The sequence below is a fragment of the Pogona vitticeps genome, chromosome 2, assembly GCF_051106095.1.
Source record: "Pogona vitticeps strain Pit_001003342236 chromosome 2, PviZW2.1, whole genome shotgun sequence".
NCBI lineage: Eukaryota > Metazoa > Chordata > Lepidosauria > Squamata > Agamidae > Pogona > Pogona vitticeps.
Genome location: NC_135784.1, coordinates 17,084,901 through 17,094,228, shown reverse-complemented (window position 1 = coordinate 17,094,228; position 9,328 = coordinate 17,084,901). Strand labels below are relative to the sequence as shown.

The following is a 9,328-nucleotide window of genomic DNA, read 5'->3' as shown; positions in this document are numbered from 1 at the left end:
CTGGCCCCCCCGAAGCGCCCACACGTCCTCTGCTGTCAAGAGTAAAAAAAAGCTTTGCCTCACTGGCCGGCTCTCTCCCAAGAGAGCGCTTCTTGCACCCTCCATCCGGAACTGCAGCCTGCCAGCCAGCCAGCGTGTCTGCTGGCTGTCAGGCTGCAGTTCCGGATGGAGGGTGCAAGAGGTGCTGTCTTGGTAGAGAGCCGGTGAGTGAGGCCCGCTGCCGGCCCTCTCCCCCCGAGTGCCCGAGCTGCCGCCGCACGATGCCTGAGAGCGGAGCTCGCTCCCAGCCCGTCCTCGAAGAGTGCCTCCAACAGCGCTGTCAACAGCAGCTGCTGCGGCCACCGCCTCTTCCAGGGAAGTGGCTCTCTGGGTCTCTCTCTCTCTCGGCACCCCCAGCACCAGCCCGGCCAGCGGCCGCCTCAGCACCCAACAGTGCTTCCTCCTCCTTCTCTTCGTCCTGCTTCAGCCGCCTCAGCTCTGGAGGCTGCCTGGGCTTGCCTCACAAAGTTTGCTCCCCTGTCATGGTGGGGGGAGCTGCTGCTGCTGAGTCTGCTTTTTTTTTTTTGAGGGGGCCTTCAGAGGAAGGTTGCTGGACCTCCGTGTGTGTTTGTGTGTGTGCGCGCACACATGCACGCACCTGTGGGGGCCCCACCCTGTTCTATTTAATTTTTCAGGTACCGAAGGGGTCTTTCCTCTTTTGGCAAGGCGATTCTGTTTTAAATTTTATGTCATGCCCTCCCCCCCCCCCCAGCTAGGTGGTTGCTGGCGTTCCCTCCCTTCTCCGCTTCTTTGTCCTGCTGTTGCTGGTGGTAGTGAAGAAGGAGCCAGAGGGGATCGTGGCCGGTGATGAGGGCTCATGCGCCTCTCCTCCTCCTCCTCAGAGCCCCATCCGGGCTAAGGAAACTCCTAGGTGGCTTCCTCTATCTCTTGCTCCGCTTGGCAGAACATCTGATGCGGCCCAGCCTCACCCAGACTCTGCCTCCAGCGGCACCCAGGTAAATTGAGTTTGAGACTCCTGATGTAGACACTTGCCCAAGAACGGACAGGCAGGCTCTTCTCCTGAGAAGCACGGAGGTGGTGGTGCAGAACAGAACTCCCGAACCTCAATTCCACCACCAGGACACCCCCCCCAAAAGGGACTCAGCATTAGCTTTCCCACAAAGGGCTTCCTCTTAGTTAAAGAAAACAACACTTCCTAATGCTTTCGCATCTGACTCTCAACGGAGCACAGCAAAGAGGTGAACTCTTGATGTCCTGGTGGGCACTACCAGCTGTGTTTTGTGCAGTTTTTTTTTCTAACCTCAAATACATTTATTCTTTCTCTCTGATTTTGAGGGCTGGGCTGCCTGAGAGGAGGAGGAGGAGGCTGTACTGCTAACTGTCTCCCCACCGCGACTCCTAGCCCTTCTGGGAGAGAACCCAAGGTCTCCCCAGGGCTACCATTTTCTGAGGTGGGAGGTTTTCAAGCCTTCTCCCCTTCTTTCTCTCTGGGTCTCCCTCCTCCCCGTTATAACGACAGCCATACTCTTGGGAAAACAACAACAACAACCTCCTTCTGGACCTCAGGTGGTGGGGAAAAAGGCCTCCCTTTCCCCTCTTCCTCTTGGCCTTCCGCCTCTGTTTGGGGGGCCCCTCCTGCTTCCCCCAAATTCAACCCCCCCCGAAGACACGGAGGAGATCCTGGCGCTGAATGAGCAACTCCGGGAGGGGGAGACCCTCTTCTGTGGAGGGAGGGACACGGGGTCCTTGGCCTCAGGCGGCAAAATCTCTTGGGCCGCCAAAGCTTTTTCTTAAGGCACCTTCCTTGACGAAAAGACCAGGCTTAATGGGGGGGGGGAACACCCCTTTCCCTCCCACCCCCAGATCCCCCCCCTCCACCAAACCCTCCCCTGCGGCCCGAGCAGAGGGACTCACCGCCACCCCGTCTCTGGGCTCCCTGGGGCGGCCTCGGGGGGGAAACGAGCTCCGTAGGAAGGTTCATGTCCCCTTCGGAGGAACCAAAGGCCCCCGTTTCCCTCCGGAAGAAGAAAAACGTAAGACAGGAAGGGGAACGCTTGTGGAGAGGACACTTCCTGTAGACACCTCCCACACACCCCCGTTATCTCCCCCTCTAGCACTCGAAACTCGTATTGCATGTAACCCTTCAATAGAAAAGGAAGGAAGAAACACCCCACATCAATTTGAATGCTGGCTTAACTGGCAGCGAGATCTCTGGCTCCCTCCTGGTTTTGGAGGGAAAAGGCTCCAGTCCTTCCTGACCCAGAAAATCCCATAGCAGCCCCTCAGGGAGCTCCAGCACTTCTCCTGGCTGCCCCTGTTAGGGGACTGAAGCCAAGGAGGAGTCCTGGCAAGAAACACCCAGGCTCAGCCGATCCATAGGAATGGTCAGAGTTTTTCTTCCCTCCTTCCTGGGGCAGGGAGGAGAAGCTCTTCAAAGCCAGGATCTGCTGAGGACAGACATCCACCTCTTGAACCTCCCCTGCTTTCCCTTCTCTCTGTCCCTCTCACTGCCTTCCCAGCCCCAAATCATCTCCAGGCCCTTTTCATGTTGACCACACAGAAATCGAGGTGCCACCTTGAAGAAGAAGTGCATTTTTTTCCATTTGGCACAGGCTTTCCTGGGCGCTGGCCCCCTTCCTCACACATCCATGGTTCTTCTGGGCGGCCAGAGAGAAAGACCTATGGTCCCTCCAAGGGTTCCTGAATCCTTGCCTTTCTCCTCTTTCTGCTACAGCTGGTTGCCACTTGGCTACCAAGGAGCTTGACAGCAGAAAAGGCCAGCTCTCTGCTCGAGAGTCAGAGCAGGCGAGAAGACCTGCCTTTCCCTTCTTTGCAATCCAGAAGGGAGATGCAGCAGAAGCCGCCCCATCATGGGACACATTCAGACAATCAGAGGGACAGAAAGTGGGTGATGCTAACAGAACTAGAAGAGGTTCTGGTCTTTGAAAAATTAAGGGGACCTCTCTGCAGGTCTTCAACATTTCTCTCTGTTGGAGGAGAGAGCTGACCACACGAGGTGTAAAAGAAGGGTATGAAATATCTTGGCTGAGACCCCCCCCTCACTCGGTTGAATCCCGGTTTGGGATCCGTCCCTGAGTCCACTCTGCTAAGGGAGATCACATCAGTCAAAATCAGAGGGGCTCCTTTGGGATCCACAACACAGGCGCCAAAGGGTCTGGTAAAGGTCTCTTCGCCTGTTTGCTCCACTGAGAGGACACCTTTTAAAGCCAAGAAACACATCTCACAACCTGCCTTCCTTTCCCCCCTCTGCGAGCCACCGCCAAGCAGCAATTCCTACCACCACCAACTCCCTTCACTAAGTTTAGAGTTGCCAATTGATTTGTAAAGAGGGCCTCCTTCCACTGGGACGACCCTTTTAACGAGGCAGACAAATAGCAAGAAAAAAAAACCCCTTTTGTTGAAATAGGAACAGAGGACATCATTTTGGAAACGAGTTCAAGAAGTCCGTTCAATTTTATTACATGTGTCCAACTCTATTAATAAATAAAGGCGATTAGTAGAGAGAAGTTTGAAATATGACTTTTAATGATAATTCAGTTTGTGATGTTAAGGTGAAAAGGGGGTTGACCAACAAGGATAAATTCAATGCCATTGTCCAGTTCTGCCCCTACCTAGATTAAAGTTCCTTCAGGACGCTGGAGCCGGCACTGGCCATCTCCTGGATTGAATACTACAATACTCTCAGTGTGGGGCTTCTCTTGAGATTAAAGCAGATCCTGAATGCGTTGGCCAAACTGGTGCCTGGTGTAAGCAAATTTGATCACATCACCCCCATTCTGGCTCATCTTCATTGGTTACACATTGTGTCCTGGATCAGGTTCAAGGTTCTGACATGTATAAAGTCCTCCATAGTTTGGGACCACGTTACTTGTCGAAGTATCTCTCTCCAATGTCATCTGCCTGACCCACCAGTTCTTCCCAGGCTAGGCTCCTCTGTGTAACCACCTTGAGGGAGGTGCTAGAAGAGGTAGGGCTTTCTCCGCAGTGGCTCCAACCTTATGGAACCAGCTATCAGAGGAGCTATGCCTGTCTCCCTCCTTGTCATTTAGGAGGCAACTCAACACATTGCTTTTCAGGGGAGCCTTTCATACTGACCCTAGTCAATGGATTGCTTATTTCCTGTCTTGTTATCACTGGGAAATTGTTTACAGTGAAATAAATGCTGGATAGCTCTATCTATCTATCTATCTATCTATCTATCTATCTATCTATCTATCTATCTATCTATCTATCTATCTATCTATCTATCTATCTATCTATCTATCTATCTATCTATCTATCTATCTATCTATATCCCGCCTATCTGGTCGGATCAGGACCACTCTAGGCGGCTGACAATCAGAAAATGATAGGATAAAAATATATAAACAATATAAATGGTAAAAACCTTACAAAGATAAGAAAAACAGTAGAGGAAAAAGAAAGAGGGGCGTCAGGAACTATCTGATGGGAAGGCCTGCCGAAACATAAATGTCTTTAATTGATTCTTGAAGATACCCAGCAAGGGAGCCCCGTGAATCTCAGGAGGTAGATTGTTCCAGATGCAAGGAGCCACCGCCGAGAAGGCCCGATTTCTTGCCTTCTCCTTCCGGGCCTCCCTCGGCGTTAGGCCCCTCAGCCTCACCTCCTGGCTCGCACGAGTGACACGGGTAGAACTTGGTGGGAGTAGGCGTTCCGCCAGGTATCGAGGCCCTAAACCGTTTACGGCTTTATACGTAAGCATCAACACTTTGAAGTCAATGCGGAATCGGATGGGCAGCCAATGCAGTGCGGCCAGAGTGGGTGAGATGTGTGGAGAAATTAAGAACAGTAAAAAAAAAAAAAAAAAAAAGGAACCCTTTTCCAACATGATAGGAATCATCCCCATAAGATGGGTGAGATGATTAGGTATTTCGATGGATGATGAAATACTCCGTCCTCTCAATACAGAGTAAAAGAGAAATGCAGACAAAGAATCCCTCATGTACTCAGGAGAAAGAGAGTGAACATAAAGACACAGCCCTTCCCAGTGTGAAACCCTAACTCTTAAACAGGCGCCTCCATCATCATCATCATCATCATCATCATCATCATCATCATCATCATCATCATCATCATCATCATCATCATGTTCCTCCCTTCTTAGGAGCATACTCTGCCTCCTGTCTGATCGAGTCTTCTCGATTGCAAGGAAATCCCACTTAACTCCCAGTAAGAGGTTTTGGCTATGAGCAGTTGAGGGTCCAAGCCATGGAATTTGGAAATGGAAAAGAACATCACAAAAGAATACTGTAAGTAGAAATCTTGGCTGATAAGGTTCTTCTATGGATGAAATAGTGGGTATCTTTCCACCGGCAATAGGTAAAGAGTTTGGGGATATTCTCTAACAATACATGGAAATGGGGGGCAATTCCCTCTCCACGCCTACTGGGGTATAGAGGCCATATGCTGCCCACCCTTCTTTCACAGTCACCAGGAGGAAATGCTGTCTCACCTTCTGCTCTTCCTGCCTCTTCTCCTCCGCCTGGCTCAGGAGGAAGCCTTCGGCCAGGGCCACCGCCTGGGAGCTGGTCTCTGCTCCACATTCCCTCACCCAGCTGGACATCTCCAAGGGGAGGATGGCCAAGAACTGCTCCAGGATCACCAGGTCCAGGATCTGAGCCTTGGTGTGTCTTTCTGGCTTCAGCCACTGATGGCAAAGATGGTGGAGTCGGCTGCAAGCTTCTCGGGGCCCTTCCGCTTCCTCGTAGGAGAAGCATCTGAAGCGCTGACACTGCTCCGGTGAGCTGACTATGTGTTCATCCAGGACATCCTGGCTCCTTCTTTCCCACAATCCTGCACTCCTTTCACTTTGCATCCTATGGGGGTCTCTTCCTGCTCCAACGCCGGCTGAGTCGTCCTTCTCCATCTCTGATCTGTGCTGAAAGGAAGGCTGCTATGGCATCAGTGAAGAAAACCCCTAAATTCTCTCTCTAGGCAAAGACTGAATTATTAGGCCCTGTTATTAACCCTTAGGAATAGGAAGACGTTGCTCTTTAAATAATTGTAAGACGTTGTGTGAAGGCAAGCTTTAGAGAATCCATGTCATGCAAAAGGAGAGAGAGGGAAATGTCAAAGATAAAACAGAAATGGGACATCTGAGCAGCTTTTTTCATTTAAAGCTTTGACCTTGCCTTGAGGGGAGACCCAGAAAGGGAACCAACCCCAGACTGCTCCCCCTCACCTTTCTCAGCCATCCTCACCCAAAGGGACACCCTCTGCCTTCGATCCTCACCTGCCTTTCAACCAACCCCTTTAAGAGTTCCTTGACAAAAGGAAACTCAGGAGTTATTCTTTTATTTTCCTGTGTGAAAACAATATAACTCATTGAAGACATCACATGCAAGAGATAATTTTTTGAAATAGTAATAAAAAGAACTCCAGTGTAATATTTTTTTTAAAATTATTGAGGTAGACTACTTTGGTAGAGAGAAGTTCTATTTGCAAATAGGTCTTATATGAGCTGCCTTTCTGGAAGATAAATAAGGTTTTCTTTTGGGCATTATTTGCCTCCCTCCCAGCAGACACACAGAAACACCTTTGCTTGTGTTCGGTCAGAGTTCATGTGAGGAAGAGGGAATACAACGCCCCTGGCCATCAGGTGCCGAAGAGGGGGAAGCCCTTCCTTCTCCCCCCCCCCCCCCAGGTGGCTTCCTTTCCTGGGGTGGAGATGAGGCCGAAGGGCGGATGGGGAGGGTCGCAATTCTCTTGCTTCCCCCCCCCCAGCCCCAAACTCAACCTCCTTCCCCATCGAAGACACGGAGGCCCTCCTGGGACCCAAGAGCCCCTCCCGGCTGAACCCTCTCCTGGGGAGGGAAGGAAACCCTTGCCCTTGGGACTCAGGCAGCGAAATCTCTTGGGCCGCACCGGCTCTCCCTCCGAAGGGCCCTTTCCTTGACCCAGATCTCCCCACTGACTGACTGGGGGGGGGGGAAATCCTTCTCTCCCTCCCTCTCTCTTCCCTCCCCAGACCTTTCCCTGAGAGGATGGGTTCACCTTCCGCCCTCCCCACCCCCCGCGGCCCCCTTTGAAGGAGAGGATCCTGAACGAGAGGAGAAGCCCTTCCCGGAACAAGAAACACGTGCAAGTCCCGGAGAAGATTCCCAAGCCCCCCGTTTCCTTCCGGAAGGGGAAAAAAGAGGGGGAACAGGAAGGGGCTCCCTTGCGGATGGGGGAACCTGTTGTTATGGAGAACTCCGCACCACTTCCTGTCTACCCCGTATTTCCCCACCTCTTGTACACTCTAGGAATCAAAACTCTATCTTTTTAACTCCTCAGGAGGCGGTCAAGAAAGAAGCCGATTTCCCCTACCAGAAGGTTTGGCTTTTCGGACGAGCGGAATCTCTTCCTCTCTCCCGCTTTGGAGGAAAAGCCTCCGGGACTTTCAGACCCAGAAAATCTCTCGTCTGCCCTGCAACCCTTTCTGCACCTTCTCCATTTGCAGGACTTTGGAAGGATCCCTTTGGAGGCTCCGTTGATCCCCATTTCTCTAGGAGGAGAAGGGTCGGAGGCGTCCTTGGAATCAGAGTTAGGTTATATATAAATGGGGAGCTTTAAAAGGTAATTTTAAAACATTAATGTAAATGAATGCTTCCACATCTGAGGACAGTCCTCCTATCTAATGATTCTCATCTCAAGGATCCTAATCTCTTATCTCTGTCTTCAGAGCATCAGGCGCCAATACATTGTGGTAGAGGATTGAAGACCAGCTCCAGCCAGTTTTTCAGAAAATGAAGTCCTTCAAGTGCCCCAGTAAGTGGGAGGTGTGATTGGAGACATCCGACACTATTCACAAGTGCTCTTTCAAGATTTATTGAAACCATAGCAGATAAACAGGAAATCAGATCCATGGAAAGGTAGCACGATAGAAAAGAAATCCGGGGAAAATGGATAACTTGCAACTACAATCCAATGCTAGTGGGAAATCAAAAGCGTAAAGCAGAACACCCTGTAATAACATATAAGATGAAACTACCGTTATGCAAATTTAGATACTGAACTCTTTACAAAATGCAATATTTGCCCTTAACCATCCATCCTCTACTACACAGTCATCATGTTCAGCCAAAAGATTTGAGGAAGACCGTTTTATCTGTTCCAAAAAACAGGTTTCTAAAGAATCATGAAAAGAGAAAACTGATTTGGGAGAATTCAGAGGACATAACAAAGAGGGAAAATGTGAAATACACTAGTGAAGTCATCGGTGGGTGTTGGTGTTCCTGAATCTCTGTAAGTATTAAGTGGAAGACAGGAACAGAGGTGTAGAATTTCCCATAAGGACTAATCAGACTCACTCAGAAAATTGAAACTTCTCAAAGGAAACTAAGTCTGAAAGGACCCGGAGTAGTCAAAATATGCAAAACTAAAAACTGCACGAGAAAGCATGAACTGAAAAGCACACGCAATTGAGCCTGAATGCGAGTATGAATTAATGTGTCTTAGTCCCTGTCTCCACCGCTCTGGGAAAAATTGCTTTTTGCACCCCTGATGTCCCTAATTTTCCTGCATTCTGGTCCACTTCCTTATCTCCCCCCCCCCTCAAGTTCAGTTCTGTGTCAGTAGATGGCAAGGTGAGAGAGAAAGTGCATGGCACCGTCGTCGTCTTGTCGTTTAGTCGTGTCCGACTCTTCATGACCCCATGGACCAGAGCACGCCAGGCCCTCCTATCTTCAACTGCCTCCCGGAGTTGGGTCAAATTCATGTTGGTCACTTCGATGACACTGTCCAACCATCTCATCCTCTGTCGTCCCCTTCTCCTCTTGCCCCCACACTTTCCTAACATCAGGGTCTTTTCCAGGGAGTCTTCTCTTCTCATGAGATGGCCAAAGTATTGGAGCCTCAGCTTCAGGATCTGTCCTTCCAGTGAGCACTCAGGGTTGATTTCCTTTAGAATGTATAGGTTTGTTCTCCTTGCAGTCCAGGGGACTCTCGAGTCTCCTCCAGCACCACAATTCAAAAGCATCAATTCTTCGGCGGTCAGCTTTTTTAGCCTGTATAATTAAAAATTGTAAACCGCCCGGAGAGTGCTTGTAGCGCTATGGGGCGGTATATAAGTCCAATAAATAAATAAATAAATGGTCCAGCTCTCACTTCGTACATCGCTATCAGAAAAAACATAGCTTTGACTATGCGGACCTTTGTCGGCAAGGTGATGTCTCTGCTTTTTAAGATGCTCTCTAGGTTTGTGTGATCGGGTTCAGTTTCAAATTTTGACAACTCCTCATTTTGCACAGGAAATATCACAGGAGACGTCTTCTTTACCTTAACCACTTCATCTTTATTTATTATA

At 50.0% G+C, this 9,328-nt stretch overlaps 1 protein-coding gene across 1 annotated transcript in view; it reads right to left on the bottom strand.

Annotated features, from left to right (window-relative positions):
* Positions 1-2,021, bottom strand: part of LOC110070975 (uncharacterized) — a 23,000-nt gene extending 20,979 nt beyond the window's left edge. The window contains exon 1 of the mRNA XM_078386803.1: positions 1,915-2,021. The gene's annotated coding sequence lies outside the window, so the exon portion shown is untranslated. The remainder of the gene's footprint in view (positions 1-1,914) is intronic.
* Between the last annotated feature and the right edge of the window lie 7,307 nt (positions 2,022-9,328).